The sequence below is a fragment of the Oncorhynchus keta genome, chromosome 4 (genome assembly GCF_023373465.1).
Source record: "Oncorhynchus keta strain PuntledgeMale-10-30-2019 chromosome 4, Oket_V2, whole genome shotgun sequence".
Classification (NCBI taxonomy): domain Eukaryota; kingdom Metazoa; phylum Chordata; class Actinopteri; order Salmoniformes; family Salmonidae; genus Oncorhynchus; species Oncorhynchus keta.
Window position 1 is genome coordinate 23,316,653 of NC_068424.1, and position 16,957 is coordinate 23,333,609.

General features: G+C 44.2%; 1 protein-coding gene across 1 annotated transcript in view; it reads left to right on the forward strand.

The window, feature by feature from the left end:
• Positions 1 to 16,740, forward strand: part of ofcc1 (orofacial cleft 1 candidate 1) — a 186,107-nt gene extending 169,367 nt beyond the window's left edge. The window contains exon 22 of the mRNA XM_035756693.2: positions 14,541 to 16,740. The gene's annotated coding sequence lies outside the window, so the exon portion shown is untranslated. The remainder of the gene's footprint in view (positions 1 to 14,540) is intronic.
• Positions 16,741 to 16,957: the final 217 nt, after the last annotated feature.

Here is a 16,957-nt window from a genome sequence, read left to right on the forward strand (position 1 = left end):
GCTGTGATGCAGTTTAATGTGTACTGAATCAGTGCTGCAGTGCCAGTCTCATGGGCTGGGTTACAGACAAACGGTGGGAATTGTGGGACTTGTGTCTGCTTGCGTGTCTGACTCACCCAGCCACTCATTCCTGTGGTTTGGTTTAATGGGGTGATCCCAGCATCAGTCATCCTCAGACCAGAGAACTGTCTTCCTTCTCTTTGTCTGGGAGATGTAGTGCTTCATAAAGGAGACATTTCACAGGACTTGTTCAATCTGACATGTTATCCAACGAGTTATTTGACTGCACCATACGTTTTGTGAGGATGGCTCCGTAGTGGATATTTATGAATGTCAAGTACAAGTGGATATGTATGTTAAGTATTGTCTGCACAGCTCAAACAAAGCAAGCAAATGTAATCAGTCCCATGTGAGTATCTTTGATCTTGGTGGTTATTGAATGGGTCAGATGGGTAGTTGATATGATTCTGAAAATCATATCAGTGATTAAACATTTTGACATAGACTTGCTTTGTATGTGTTTGGAACACTTTGTTTTGAGGTGTCAAATATCAAGACCTCAACTTTATCCTGAGTATCGTGAGTTGTGTCCGTTACTTCAGACAGTTTGCAGTGGGCAGCCCAGTCCTCTCAGGCTATTTGCTGCCCTTGGCCTTCAAAACATGCCCCCCTTTTATCACCCTTGTTTCCTCTTCTCCTCACCCCCCTTCCCTCTCTCTCTTTCTTTCTTTCGCTCTCTTTCTTTTTTCAAAGCATGAGAACCGAGCGATTAAGGAATCCTTTCCAGCTAATCACCCTGGACTCCAGCACTTCCGCTGCGCTGATTACTGAGGAAATCATTAGAAGAAAAAAGTGCCTGGATCTTTCATCGTGGCCAGCCCGACTCCAGGGAGGTCAGTGAGGGGTGTGTTTGATAGGCCATTTAGTCTTGCTGCTCCTATTATTCCAGCATTTCCTCTATCTGCACGCTGGATGTGGATGTCTCGCCTCCCCCAGACCCTAATCATTCCCATACTGGTGTCTTGGAGTTTTGAGTTCACCCCAGACCTCCGTCTTCTTAGGGTTAGAGGGGCTCCTAGCTCCCATCTCGCCCTCTCTTCCTCCCTCTTAGTCACCCCCCCATCCCCCCAAAACTGTCTGATCCCAAGCACCATGCAGCCTCTCATGGGTACTGTCACAGATGGCACTAACGACGTGGTCCCGAGCAGAGGAGGCGGTTCGCTGCTAGACTGGTGACATATGCTTGGTCGCAGGACGATCAGCCGAGCAGAACACTGCCCCGACGTCCAAAAAGACGATCCCTCCTACACACACCCCAAACACAACACAGCCCCCTCTAAAACAGACACTCACTGTCTTCTACTTGCAGCCAGTGTTTTGTTTTGTTTATCATGGACCAGGCCCCCTCATTGTCTCCGCAGAACCCCCCTCTTGATGGATGACCTCCTAGTTCAGTGTTTAGGGTCCCTCCCCAGTGTCCCCTCTGTCCCCCTGGGAGGGCTGAGGAGGATGGGGGTGACAGAACAAGTTAATTTCCCAGCATGCCGTGAGTGCGTACAGAGCAGATATCATGAGGATTTGCACAGAAGGGTGACAGAATGTATCAGCCATGCTGAATCTACTGAGATATAATGGGAAGAGAACCAGCCCTACACGACTGTGTCCTGTGGTCATTCTGCAGCTTTGTCTTGTCCAAAAAAAGAATCACACCAAGTCCCAGATTAAAGGACACAGCGAATCTGAGATTAAAGGAGATTTGCTATTGTGGATATATTTTTCCTTCAAGCTTAAAATGCGTATTGGTATTAAAATATTTTGGGAAAACTATATCCGTTCACTGAGTAGATCAACGCAAACCAAAATGCCCGATACATTATATATTTTTTCATATGTATCATAACCAGAAGGTGATAGCTTTCCATACATGGAATTCAGAGCAGTGACAGTTGAACAATTGCCTTCCAATGGGGGAATTCCTACAGCAACGAGGACTACCAAAGAGGACCATTGGCAGTCATTATAGCGAACCCTGACCTTGGTTGTATTGTTGACAGGGAATGAATATACCTCAGGAGAGTTGCTTTACTGTATCATGCCTCACCACTCTTTTGTTCTACCACATTCTTTTGGAAACATGTAAAATACCAAGAACAAATGACTATTACACTCCAACGCAAGGGGAACCTGATCCAGATAAGTCAAAACTAGCTTGGTGTTAAAAAAAAAAACATCTCACATGTCTGTTACAGTATACTGGTTTTAGTCCTGGTTTTAGTCCTGGGAGTGCAGAAACTTGATTGTTTCACCACTTGTTTTTATGACATATTTTGCTGCTTAGCTCACTCTGCTAGGCTTTCTTACCATGTAAGCTGATTAACTGTTGGAAGGCCTGCTAGAAATATTGAACTCAGCAATAAAATAACATTATTCAGAGAGGTATGCATGCACAACAAGAAAAAACTGTCAAGTTTGGAAGGAAATATTTGCATTAATAATCACTCATTTTTTGGGGAGCGTTCAATTATGAATTGTTTGCTCTACATTTCCAAAGTGCTGCGCTTTGCTCTTTTCCAGCCAAAAGGTCTCGGAGCTACATCGACAAAAATTGAAAGGCTGACCAAAAGACTAAAACGAACAAGTCAACAAACACAACCATGACTTACATTTGGAATTACAACACAATCATTAGCCAGTTAGCTGGGTTGTCTTCCATTGAGTTCAAGTGTACATGACTTCCACTATAATGATCCCTTTAATAAAACAAAGTAATACAGACTTATTATGGTATGCTCTCATCCAAACTCAATTAATAGACAATTCAAAGCACATGGGGGAGACCTGGCACTGTGTACATGACTTAACAAATATTATATATCAGTCATTTGTAAAAAATAAAATAAAATAAAAATAATAATAATAATTATATATATATATATATATTTTTTTTAAAGAACTTCATTGTGTAGAGCTAACATGAGCAGAAAGGCAAAGTGACTCATGGTAATAAATCTTCTGACTTGACAGGTACAGTTTTAGTAGCATTTGTCTGTTGTTGGATGGATGTCCTTTGAATGCTATTGTGCACCCAGAAATGCACGGAGCAATGAGCCACTGTCCAGGTCTTGGCTGTGTGGTTTACACAAGCATATTTCATTTCCTTTGGGGCGAATTCAATCAAAAGTGCCTTAGCAGCGTTAAGGTTGTATCTTACTAAATGTGTGCCCTATCTTGAAAACGGGTAGCATCAATACATGTGAGGATTCTCTCTGTTATTCCTGCAATACCCAAAGCCATTCTGCAATTTCATTTGACCATGGGGGGAAATGTATTGTAGGTATATGATACTACATAAATACTCCAATGCAGTTTCTATTGAATGGAACCTTAGGAGGAAATGTCATGCCATCACTCCCTTGTGTAACCAGTGTTTCCAACCTGTTCACGTCATCATCAGCCTTTTAATAGTAATGTGAGAGAGGTGAATTCCTGAAAGCATAATACTGCATGATCTCAGCAACTGGATGTGTCACTCGGTGTTATGTTGACTGTCAAAAAGGGACAGACAATGGCCGACGTCAATGTTCACTATAGTGCTACATTGACCTCCTTTACGGTGTCCATATTAGAACAGACGGGTGACTGTCTTGACATGTACACCATACATGATTGATCATTGTCAAAGGTAGGCCTACCTGCTCAATTTGCTTCATATTGTATCGTTCCACAGGGAATCTTGTGTGCCACCCACAATGATCCAGAGACACAACCATGGCTGATCCCTTAGAGGAAACGTACGACCATTGAACCCAGTCGAGATGTTTCTTTTCTGTTCCCAGTCTGTGTGATACATGGTGGTCAGACTATGAAGTAATCGAAACAAACAAATACACAGGCACTGTGGCCTCCCAACTAGATTAACAAGAGTTTAAGATAAGTATGTGATCAACAGTAAGATGGCCGACTTAAATATCACGATTTTCTTACTTAACGTTAATGGACACCATGTGAGGCCGAGACCCAGTCACAGCCCATGCTGAATAAAATACAAATGGGGGAAGAATTAGAGATATTTATGTTTCTGAGGCTTATGTCCGGGGATAATCTGGTCTATCCTCAGTGAATGGTTTGGTATTTTATGCACCAATTTAGCTGGTAATTAATAACAGGTACTTGTGTGGCTAGATGACTGAATGACCTCTGATGTTTGTCCCATCATTTAAGATCATTCATTTCCAATAATGGCCCTCTGTTTATTAGATACTATCTGCAGCCAGTCTATTAGAGCAGTGTTGATCTCCTGGCCCAAAATGTAGGATTACTAACAATATACACCACATGTCATTCTCATTCCACGGAGGGCCGAGTGTCTGTGGGTTTCCTCTCCTCCCTTGTACTTGATTGATGAATTAAGGTCAGTAATTAGTAAATAACTCACCTGGTTGTCTAGGTCTTAACTGAAAGGAAAAACCCAAAACCCGCAGACACTAGGCCCTCCATGGAATGAGTTTGACACCCCTGGTATAGACAGTAGACACTATCTAATCTCAACTGCAAAGTCAAGGTAATATGTACAATCCCAGTCAATAGTTTGGACACACCTACTCATTCCAGTGTTGTTCTTTATTTTAACTATTTAACTTTCTACATTGTAGAATAATCAAAACTATGAAATAACATATATGGAATCATGTAGTAACCAAAAAAAAGTGTTAAACAAATCTAAATATATTTGATTCTTTAATGTGGCCACCCTTTACCTTGATGACAGCTTTTGCACACTCCTGGCATTCGCTCAAACAGCTTCATGAGGTCACCTGGAATGTAGAAAATAGTAAAAATAAAGACAAACCCTTAAATGAGTTGGTGTGTCCAAACTTTTGACTGGAACTTTGGACACACCAGTTTGGACACACCAACTCATTTAAGGGTTTGTCTTTGTTTTTACTATTTTCTACATTGTAGAATAATAGTGAAGACATTAAACCTAAGAAATAACACATATGGAATCATGTAGTAACCAAAAAAGTTTAGTGACATTTTTTAAATATTACTCTGTTTTTTTATAACGTTTTGCTTTTCTTGAAATATATATGAAGTACCAACTGCAAAGTATGTAGTGCTGAAACTGAGGTTATGGTTCAATGTGTAATTAAGCCTCTACTTTTCACATATCCACCACAATATCAGAAGTGACGAGAGTAGCTACTGTTCCCCATGTTAGTGGGTGACTTTCCGCAGCACAATGAGATGTGTGGGAACACCTCACCTCGACTAGGCATGCTCCTCTCATCCCGTTTCCAGTGTCAGCCATGTCATTATTCACCCCACCGCAGGATCCATTATTCAGAGGGGGTGGGGGTGTACTGGGAGCACACCTGGTCAGGCAGACAGGATGACGGGCAGGGAAACCTGGAGCCCCACCCTCCTGTCTCCCTCCTCCACCCCCTCACTCCCTCTACTGCTGGAGGGCCAGATGGATCTGTCTGTGGGCGGTGATGTCACCCGTGGCCCAGGGTGCCAGAGTATAGCCCTCCCAGAATCCTCCTGGTGTTTATGGTATTTACTGTGGCCACGTGTAAACAACAACAACAACTACAGCTAGACAGACAGAGGGGGTACACGAAGACTGTTTTGAAAACCTGATTTGGACTGAGCTGACAGTTAATAATAATATATGTGGCAAAGATGTGCTAGGCTACATGCTATACTGTATCATCACAACATAGATGAAAGACTTCCAATGCTTCTGTCTTTATGCCAGTGCTTTACAGTATGGAGTTGAAGTCTTTGAAAGAACAATGGCATTGTCCTATCAAGTGGAGTAACATCAATGTCGCAGGCCCGCTGAGTGCTTCAACTATATACAGTCAAAGTCAAAACAGACTCCAAGTGATACTTTAATGTCCTCCATGAATGTGTCAGCGCGTCTTGGAAATCCAGCCAGACTTTGAAAAGTCAACATCAGTCCGTGTGTGTGTGTGTGTAGGTGTGCGTGTGTGTGTACACGTGTGTGTGTGTGTGTGCCATGAATAACTCTCTCTCTTGGTGTCAGATAAAAGCGTGAAAAATGAGTCAAAGTAGAAAAGGGTGTGTCGCCCCCGACGTCCTCCACATTAGTTATCAGATCAATACCTTGCAATTACTGAGATTTATGTTGTCAAGACATTCCTGCTGGAGTTCATCCTATAGCCACCTGTGGTAAAACGATCTGTTTTTAACTCATCTAAGAGGGGGAGAGAGAGAGGGAGGGAGGAAAGGGGAGGAGACGAGGGGGTGAGTTTAACTGATCTCACACAAGTTTCCACTATAAATACTAGCACCCAGAAGACAGGCGTATTTACTGTGATTCTCCCAGCCGTTTTGTTAATGGCTGTAACAAGTGCTTCATGCTATGCCAAGCCAAACGCTTTGCTCAGGGACATCAAACAGCTTTGTGTGATCCATTGCTAAACTTGAAGACACATTCTACTTTAGTCACTTACAGTAAAGGCTTTTGGTATTTCAATACTTGTCAGTTCTAGGTATGATTGAACATATTTGTGGCAGACACTAATGCGTTGAAACTGCTACTTCGTTCTTATTCTTTATGTGGTTGGTATTACATTTCCCAATGGTTTGTTTTGCCTCTATGGTTAACCCACTGTAAGTGCGTGTCAAGAGGCATGTCATATTGTGAGTAACCAAACCAACTCGATGCCATCAACACGTGTAGAAGGATACTAAACATGCTAGGGCATACTATGCAACACAACAATGGTCTGTAAACTACACCAATCCATACATTAATTTCAATCATTGGACTGTAGGGGTGTTCTGACATTCTCTGAGGCAGGACATAACCATGAAAGAGAATGGACCTGTGCTTTAATACTCATCCACATAACACATTTTATGTGCTTTTAACACTCATCCACTGTGGCTGTCCTCTCCTCTCCCCTGTGAGCTCCACATGTGATTCAAGTGGATGGGCACACTGGGAGACCAGTGGCTTTTGACTCCCTCGCCTCCCAGAGCTATGGCTGTGAAGGCCTCATTCTCACGGCTACTGTTCTGTTCGGACTACGATCCCATTCTCGCTCACTCTCTCATTCTTTTGTTCTCTTGTTCTGCCTCGCACTTTCTCTCTCTCTGTTCTGACTCACCTAGTCCCCTCCGTTAATGGTCAAGTCCTGTTCTGCATGCTCAAACAATATTTCCTACTACTTCAACAGAGCACCGTAGCAGACTGCATGGCTTGTATTGTTGTGTAGACAGCGAGTCTGTTCTGACATACTGTAGGTAATGCAGTCCAGAAGAGGCTTGTCAAGCGGGGCTTTCTTTGGAATCACCTGATCTGTGATCTGTTTAAGTTTGATCACAATCATATGCAAAGGTTAGACCATCATCATACCTGACCAACTCCAATAGGGACGAGGTCAAAATAGTTTACAGAATAAATACAATGACAATAAATACAATGTTCAAAATGTCAGGTTGCACAGAGGACTGAGGAAGACCTATAGCTATGTTTAACTCACCAAATCACTGCTTACAGTGAGAAATATTCCCCTAATAAATTACCAATCTTGACATCCTAAAAGGCTTTGTGGATCCATCATATTCAAACATTCCGCGGAACAATGCCCCGGTACACGATGACACTACAAGGGTCAAACCATTCCCGGATTGTGTAACACTATCACTCCCAATGGCTCTCCTAACTGAATTTGCTGCAATGTGATCTGGGAGCAGGTATTCAGGAGGGTGTTTGGGTTTGGATGGTTGGTTCGACTCATCCCGAGCAGGAGAGGACACTGGGATATGGGGAGGGGGTGGGGAGGGGTGCTTATTCTCCTCCTCGGTGTTCAATGGACCAAAGGAATGCCAGGATGGATAAACAACGCTGCTAGCTACGAAACAACTGCTGTACAACTGAAATCAACACTCAGCGTCCCCGACAAAAGAGAAGTCAATCCAACAGAGAGAGAGAGAGAGAGAGAAAAGAAAACAAACATTCCACAGGGTGCCTTGCGTAGCCCAAAGGGGTTTCTATGTAATGTCACAGCAATGTTAAATGTGGACTATGGTGTGTAATGAGTTAATGTAATAACACATAGACACCTTTCTTTTCATTATTTAACAAGGACAATTCATAACTCCTACAAATATCAAGTGTGGGTCAGTGTCAGCTAACGGGAGAGAAAGTAACCCAACCAGCCATAAATGCAGTTTCAAGATCCATTCCTTTTGAGAGGATATTAATGGTGAAGATTTATTTATCGTATCTAATAGGATCTTTACCTTAGGGAACGTCATTTCACTGGCTTCGTCTTTCAGTTAACTCTGGCAGTGTTGAAGCTTGATGCTTCTAGTGACAGCCGCCATAATGTAATGGTTTACTATTCTATTATACAGCTATCCCTTTTGGCGAGATCTTTCTTTGACAGGAAGGAACTCTTGTCAGGTTGTGTGGAAAACATTGGTGGTTATATGTCATGCTGTGCTACAGAGCAGGACCGATGTCACTTCTTTTCTCACTTACCTTAAGATACACTGGGGTGAAACATCCAGTAGGCCTCAAAGGAACCAACCACTGCCAGGTTGACTTCTGTAGTCATTGCTCGGTTCTAGCCATTGTAAGGTTCTTTCACATTACGTATATCCCAAGTATTCCTGCTGTCCCTGGAGCAAATGGGTGAGCAGTGTAATTTGTGTGGATAATGAACTTGTTGCATGCATAGAGAATTAAGTAGGGATAACGCCGCATGGGAAAAGGCCATGGTGTTCTGATCCGAAATCATCTCCGAAATATTGTGTTCCCTTCTCTGCTTAGAAAATACACAATTCAATGAGACGCCTAGCTGCTCGGCAAAAGCTTTACATGTAGACTTACATGAGGGCTTTTCTCCTTCCACTCCTCTCCCCAGATAGCATTACCATACCTCAGTGCATCCGCAACATCCACTGACAATACTTGTGTACTTCTAATAATTGGTGCACGGCTTTGCGGGATATTAAGCGGGGCTTAGGCGTGTGAGACGAAGCAATTTGAACCCGCGTTGGTTGTTAGAAGGCGTACGTTCCTAGTAAACCTAATTGATGTGTTTATTTATGACAAGGATGCATAGCAATTCCTTAAAAAACTGAGATTTGCCACCATAATGCGGCTTCGGATCGGAGGGGGGTTTAGGGGAAATATAGAGCCTCTGCCGAGCTCCACCAAACCTTCCAAGAATGTTGATAAGCAGATCCCCGAAAATGAAATCTCCCCAGCCTCCTCGGCTGGATCTGCCCCTAATCGTTTTATTTACAGTTGCAATAAAAGATGATTCTCTTTAATGGTTCGGTGTGAAATAATAGGCAGCCGTGGAACAATCGGAACGAGGCCTAAGCGCATTCCAATTTTCGCATTAAGCTAATCGAGGGAAAAGGAAGGAAATAGAGACATCAGTTGGATGAAATGAGCGTAATTGGAGAATAATGTAGTTAGTTTGCTCTAATCTTCTGCATAATATTAAAATGTTCTCAATGCGCCCCAGCTGCAAGCAATCACCCGCTCCAAGGGGGAAGTAGAGTGGGGTGAAGGAACGAGGAAGCTAGAGAGGGACTCCGACACATGGAGCTCCAGACTGCATCCAGCCGCACTGCAGCCTTGCAGCCTCACACCCCACTGACGAAGGTCTAATTTGTACACTGGGTTATTGATGCCAGCCCTGGTTATGGTGGGGAGACCTAGTAACAGCGGGGCCCAGACGTGTCAGTGTGGGGGGCTTCAATGGTTCATTTCACTGCATGGTGTTCAGGCCTGCTTCACTCACTCAGGTTTGGAATGAGGCTAAAGTCAGGATTCTCTCAAGTCAGGATTCTCTATCCCGATGTGTACCCTTCCTGACATGAAGGGGAAGTTGTCTTTGCAGACAATTTTCAAAGATTGCTCTCCACTGTAGGTATCTTGGTTGTTTGTGGTGTGTGTTCAGGTGGAGCGGCCTTGAGTTTGTAGATTAAGAGCTAATTTTATAAGGGTATTTTTTCAGCGTTTGTCTTTAACAAATGGCCATGCCCTCAACTGCCTGCCACACAAAGGAAAATGAAGGCTAAATTAAGTTCTGAGCATCCGTCATCCAATTATCCCGGTTAAAGTTGTAGCCAGAGCAGCCACCAGTAGCCTCATAGTGGAATTAAGACAAGGTTATTTGTTCCCCCCTTGGCTTTGACTCGCCTGTGATTTCAAGGCGAAACTCGCTCTGAGGCAGTTTTTTAGTGATGTTATTGTGCAGGAAATTGACATTAGTCAGTGGAACCAATAATGTAGAACCGTCATGGATTGCCTTTGCTCGGCATCGAAACACAACAATGAATTAATCAAATTAAAATGCCTTGTTATGCGATTTTGTTTTAATTTCCACAACCGAGCCCCTATTTAGTGGTTGACAAAACCAGAAAAAGACAAGTCACAGTTTAGGGGCTCAGTAACAGTGTTATATTAGTGAAGAATTATCAATCCTTTAAGCTAATTTGGATAACTTGGGGACCATAAAGTAAGCTATGAGAATGTAGTGTGTTAAGCTCCCACCCCCTCCACAATCCTTAACAACCACTTTGTTTCCTGTGTTGATCGCCTGCCATTTAAGACACATTAAATCCAGAAAATTAATATAAATCTACAAAAGCTATTACAGATTTCCGCCCGTGTCAGACATGCATTAAAATCCAGCTATCAGACCTTCAACTAAGGGCCCAGAAATAATGCCACAGCAGTAGCTGCAGTGTTGCTTCTGCTACTGTTGTTGTGTTGCTTAGTGACGGTTTCTCCGTGTGGCCGGGCCTGTGTATGTTGACTTGACTTGGTGGCGGCGGTGTCGACCAGAAGCTACTGTGCCTTTAACTGAAGAGCCTCCTCTCCCTCCTCAGAGGAGCCAGGCAGTTTTGGCAAGTGCCATATGCCCTGACTAAACCTAGCGGTGGCCCCAGAGCATGGGGGGCTGTTTTGTCATTAGCCCCTCGCGCGGCGGAGGTGGAAACTCATTTAGCCCCATGCTGGACTTTCATTATGATAGACTTGTATCAGATGGCATCTCTGGCTGGGCGGTGGCTCCTGGCTAACGGGAGGAAAGCTGTGGCTCTCTGGACCCTCTTCCAGCCCCAGCGTGTGTACCCCAGCACTGGGCCAGCTACAGCTGCTCTTCACTCCTCGCTCCACTGGCAGATGCTGCTGCAGCATGCTGGATGAAAAGACCACCATGGTGGCCGGGTTATGGCTGGGGCTGGAGGTGGAGCTGAGGCTGGGGCTGGAGGTGGAGCTGAGGCTGGGGCTGGGGCTGGGGCTGGAGGTGGAGGTGGAGCTGAGGCTGGAGGTGGAGCTGAGGCTGGGGGTGGAGCTGAGGCTGGGGCTGGAGGTGGAACTGGGGCTGGAGGTGGAGCTGGGGCTGGAAGTAGAGCTGAGGCTGGAGTTGGAGCTGAGGCTGGGGCTGGAGGTGGAGCTGGGGCTGGAGGTAGAGCTGAGGCTGGAGGTGGAGCTGAGGCTGGAGGTGGAGCTGCAGGCTCCTACTGCAGGGTGACTCTGATAGGCCAGACCCACCACATCGCTCCCACCCTCCTTCCTCTTTTTAATCCACCCCTCCACCACCGCCTCTCCTACTTACAACACACACACACTCCCATATACACACAAACGGAAAACAGAAATGTCCAAGATTCAAATGTTCCAAAGCAAATGGCTGAAACAAATGTCTCCCTGTTTGCTGACAGTCGTTTTACCTCAGGTCTGTAATAAAAACTCAATGAACCAAGGGAGTCAATATATTCCAATAACAAAGGCAGGGGACTTGTCATTTCTCAGCTCTTAGGCTTTTATGAAAACATGCCTTTCTCCTCGAGATTGAGGGGAAGGGGCAAAAAGTTAGTTAAAAAAAATACAAATCGGACAAAATGCACACACTCTTGGAAAAAAAGTAGAGAAGAGAGTCAGACTCTAACAAACCAAATATGTACTGTAATAGAATTCTCTGTCTCCGAACCAATAAGGAAGAAATAACAACTGCCAAAGCCAACGTCGGGGAGAGTACAGTAGTAATCTAAAAGAACAACACAGCCATCTCTTGATGCTTTCCCCTGCTGTAAGATCCCTGAATCTGATATAAATATGGCCTTAACCGGTGTGATGTATTATTAATCCTTTAAAACACGATATAGAGCCAGGAAACGTGTTGAAGGAGAGGAGCGTCCTAGCACCCCAGGAGGCTGCCTCAACACCATTATCAGCTTCTGCTATTGGATTTCTGACTTTTAACTGGGTTAGCCTACTTTAGTGTGAATACAAATTCAATTGCCACCACAGCTGTTTTATTTGCCATGTATGCGTGCTTCTCTCTCTCTCTCTCTCTCTCTCTCTCTCTCTCTCTCTCTCTCTCTCTCTCTCCCTCTCTCTCTCTCCCTCTCTCTCTCTCTCTCTCTCTCTCTCTCTCTCTCTCTCTCTCTCTCTCTCTCTCTCTCTCTCTCTCTCTCTCTCTCTCTCTCTCTCTCTCTCTCTCTCTCTCTCTCTCTCTCTCTCTCTCTCTCTCTCTCTCTCTCTTTTTCTCTCTCTCACTCTCTCAATAGACTACTGCACATAACCACATAGAAACAATTTCCCTCCGTGGAGTACACACAAACCATAAAATTAAAATGAAGTGCCATTACACGTACGCAAAAGGCGATGGGGGGATTTAAATTCTCCCACTGCTGAGAAATAATCCCTGTACTTTCTTTTTCTTTCTCTCCCTCCTTCCCTCTCCCTTTACCAGCACCATTTAATGTTGATATTTTTACACGGCCTACTTCCTGTAGAGGGGCCATTTGTAATGGAGATGACCTCACCTTTAGCTCTAGCCTGTCTTTCAGGGCCTGTGTGTCTGGCTCAATGGGGTAATGGCTTTCTTGGACGAGAGGTAGAAGAGGAGAGGAGAGCAGAGGAGAGGGGCTACTACTAAACAAAGCCATATGAGGGACTCAGAAAGCCTTTCAGGACTTCATTAGCCCAACTGGGAGAAGGGAAGGTTAAGGGCCCCAGCAAGCTGGTACTGTTTAGCTGCTTAATGTCAACAGGAACGCTCAGGCAGCTGAAGAGCACACACGCACGGATGCATGCACACACACTCACACATACCCATCCCATCCAGCCCCACGCCCCTGTCGGTTTCCCCCCTCCATCCTTTGGACTGGAGAGGCCACACGGGGACACTCCCACTCTCCATTCAGCCTCATCATAGCACAGCCGTGGGCATCACACACATGCCGACTGGGACACCTCACACACACACACACACACACACACACACACACACACACACACACACACACACACACACCTCCAAATACAGTGTGCACGGTTTAAACAGAAGGTATTGTGAGGAGAGGAGAGACAATGCTCTCTCCTGCTGAGTCTCTCTGCCAGACAGGTCTGATCCAGGATTGTCTGTCGTTCACATGAGATCATCCTCATTTGGGTCTGTACTCTTAGAGTGACAAAGGCTGTGGTGAAATATGGCATGGGATGATATCATTCATGCTGTCGTGGGTTATAACTCACCCAATTGATGTTACCACATATTCAGACTTCTCTTTGTGGAGGAGTAGATATGCAATTTCTACAGAATTATTAGTGTTTGGCTACAATACAATCAGTTACACAACTTTGGATCTAGAAGTGGGGAGGACATAATTATTATTCTACATTTTTTTATACAATCGGATAAACACTCCAAACAGCCTACACGACCGCTCGGAGGTGTCCACATAGTCCTAAAGCACACCATTGCCCTGTTTTCTATCACAATCCAATGATAAAACTGTGGGGGGGGGTGCAAAAATGTCCCCGTCCCTGTGAAAGTGAAAGTTGTGCCTCAGAATACAATACAACATTCATCTAATCCAAATGTGCGTGTATGTCTCTGCATTTACATATCTAATGTATGTCAATGTGTACATGTCTGTGTGTATGTTGATGGTCAGCTCCACTGAAACCCGGATCATATCCAAAATCTCCCGCACCAAAAAAAAGGACATACATTTTCAGTCAAGCACAATAACTTCCTGGAGTAACTATGATGTCAGCTATAACAGACAGAGAGTCAACTGATACGAAGGAAGCTATTTCATTAGGGGCTGACATTTCAACTGTACAGAGACTGGCAGTAGCTACACTCCCACTTTAAATGCCCTATCAAATATCATCTCCATAACATCAGTGTGTGATTCTGTTTTGCTCCACTCTGACCCCTTAGGCCTGCTGGTGGTGTGTATTTACCACACACACACACACACACACGGACAGACACAGACGGACAGACAGACAGACAAACTGACCACATGCCGAAGAAGTGCCGTTGCAGAGCATCACCTGTCTCTTCCACAGAGAACTGATCCTACTCTCTCTCTCTCTCTCTCTCTCTCTCTCTCTCTCTCTCTCTCTCTCTCTCTCTCTCTCTCTCTCTCTCTCTCTCTCTCTCTCTCTCTCTCTCTCCGTTTGTATTGTGTTGCAACCCGACCCCCATCACCACTCTGGCTCTACTCCCCTGGAACAGAGGACCATTGGTACAGGCCATACGTGCGGCTGCTCGGCCCTGAAAGAGACACAATAGAAATGGCGATTGAAATCAGGCTCGGGCCACGTGTATCTGAGATGTTGGGGGGTGTCGGTGGAAGATGGGGGTTAATTTCAAAGCTGATGAATATCAAATGAACAAGAGAAAGGTCGGTAACCTGAAACCGGCAGCTTCTCTTTCTCTCTCTCTCTCTCTATCTCTCTCTCTCTCTTTTCTCTCCTCTCTCTCTTGTCTCTCTTCTCTCCTCTCTATCTCTCTTTTCTCTCCTCCCCCTCTCGCTCTTTCTCTTTTCTCTCTGTCTCTTTTCTGTCCACTTTCTCTCTGTCTCTCTGTCTCTCCTCTATATTTCTCTCTCTCTCTCTCTCTCTCTCTCTCTCTCTCTCTCTCTCTCTCTCTCTCTCTCTCTCTCTCTCTGTCTCTTCTCTCTTTCTCTCTCATTCTCTCTATATTTCTCTGTCTCTTTTCTCTCCTCTTTCTCTGTCTCTTTCTCTCTTCTGTATTTCTCTCTCTATCTCTCTCTCCACTCTCTGTCTCTCTTTCTCTTTTCTCTCTGTTTTTATGGTGTAAGGTTGGGTTTTTTGTTATCTTTTGAGTGTGAATAGAGTGTGATGGGTGATGGTGAGGCATGAGGAGGAGAGGACTGTGTTGAAGCGCCACCTAGTGTCACGGAGCTGAATGTCACCTGGAGCACAGAGGGAGGAGAGAAAGGTGAAAACAAAGGCCTTGACCAGTGTTAAGGCCTTTGTTTTTTACTCGACCTGGAGAGAATATCCATCCTATGAAATATTGCTCTATCACTTCAAAAATATAGATTTATAAACAAATACAGACGGTTTATGTTTGTAATTAGAGGTACAATGACGTCTTGTGTCAGAACTAGTTTTAGCAGGAACAGTTGTCATACTGTAGGAAGTGCGTTTCTATTAGCCTTAAGAACAAGTGTTCCAGTGTTGCTGGAAACGTTTCGTGCACAAATTAAAGTTGTATAAATATCTCCTTGGTTGCCATTATGTGTAGAGTTACAGGTAAAAGAGCTCAGCTTGGTCTGCAGTCATTTGATAGTCACCAGCCACCAGCAGCCACCAGTGACAATAGCCTTGGATAATTACTACAAGTCAATGAGTAAAGTTTTCCCAATCGTTCAATGTGCCCTTGAATCCAGCACTGTCAACACGGATTCATCGTTGACATTTGCTCCGAGTTATACCCATCGCCATCAAGCCTCAGCTACCAGGAGACTGACAGTGACATGATGCTGTCACAAAGCATAACGGTAACATCCACTGAGCCCCCCCCTGTCACTCCGACCCTTGGCCTCAGGGCTGCTCCCTAGCCCATTTAGGTTTATCACAACAATGAAAATTAGCATTATACAGACGCCTGTGCACATCGCCCCTTCTAGGGTATTTGCCCGGGCTGGAGTGACAGTGTCACCTTCTTATCTAAGATGATGTTGTATAGACAGAGACATTTAGCGAAGAGATAGCATGGGGATTTGGTGGGACTACCGTCTGTGGTGCTTTGTCACTTTAGATGAATTGTGGAAGGGATTATTATCATGATCATTTTTATATTATGTTTCCTGGCATGTAGCCAGCGCCCTGTCGCTTGATGTGTTTGTGGATTACATTTACCGATAGGCCTCGTGATAGTCAATGATTCAACTGCATTTTTCCTGTTATGAATCAAAAAACATTTTGGATAATACGGTCCCTTTTCCCTTTATCCTGTGTGTTATGTGCTTACAAATGTTCTGTGTAACTACATGAATTAAGTCTATAGAGACCCATGAATCTTAGTTGGCAGAACTTAAATATGGAATGCTCATGGATGTGTACATTCCTTAATAATGTGCTTTAATGCAATTGGTCCCAATAAACCTCAGGAATGTGTTCAAATTTGTGCTGTATGTTTCAAGTAGGTAATTGGGGCTTGAGCACATCTCCAAACCATTTTTTTGACAATTCCATGTTAGCTCAAGAATCTATGTTAGCTTCTGTTGTTGACTGCACTGTCAAAATGAAAAGTCTCAGTCTGTTTCAAAACAGCCACAGGTAGAACATGGAGGGCAGTAAAAACAGATATTAAATAAAGATCAGTAAAGGTAGCGCTAGGGAGAAAATGGAGGACGGACCTCCGCAGAACTTTTCTCCAATTATAAAACATATTTAAAACAACATCCTTGTAAATAAAACTGTACTAAATATACTCAAATGTTGTTTTTGTATTTTTTTGGCACAGCCTTTTTAAAAGGGTTCCATATCTCTTCACTGTACTTCCTGTTGTCAAGCTGCCCCATTGGTCAACTAACCCAATCCCAGAATGCTCAGTGGCATGGCTGGCCTGCTGGAGGCAACGAGAAATGTAACCTAACGTGACACCACTAAAAACATTAA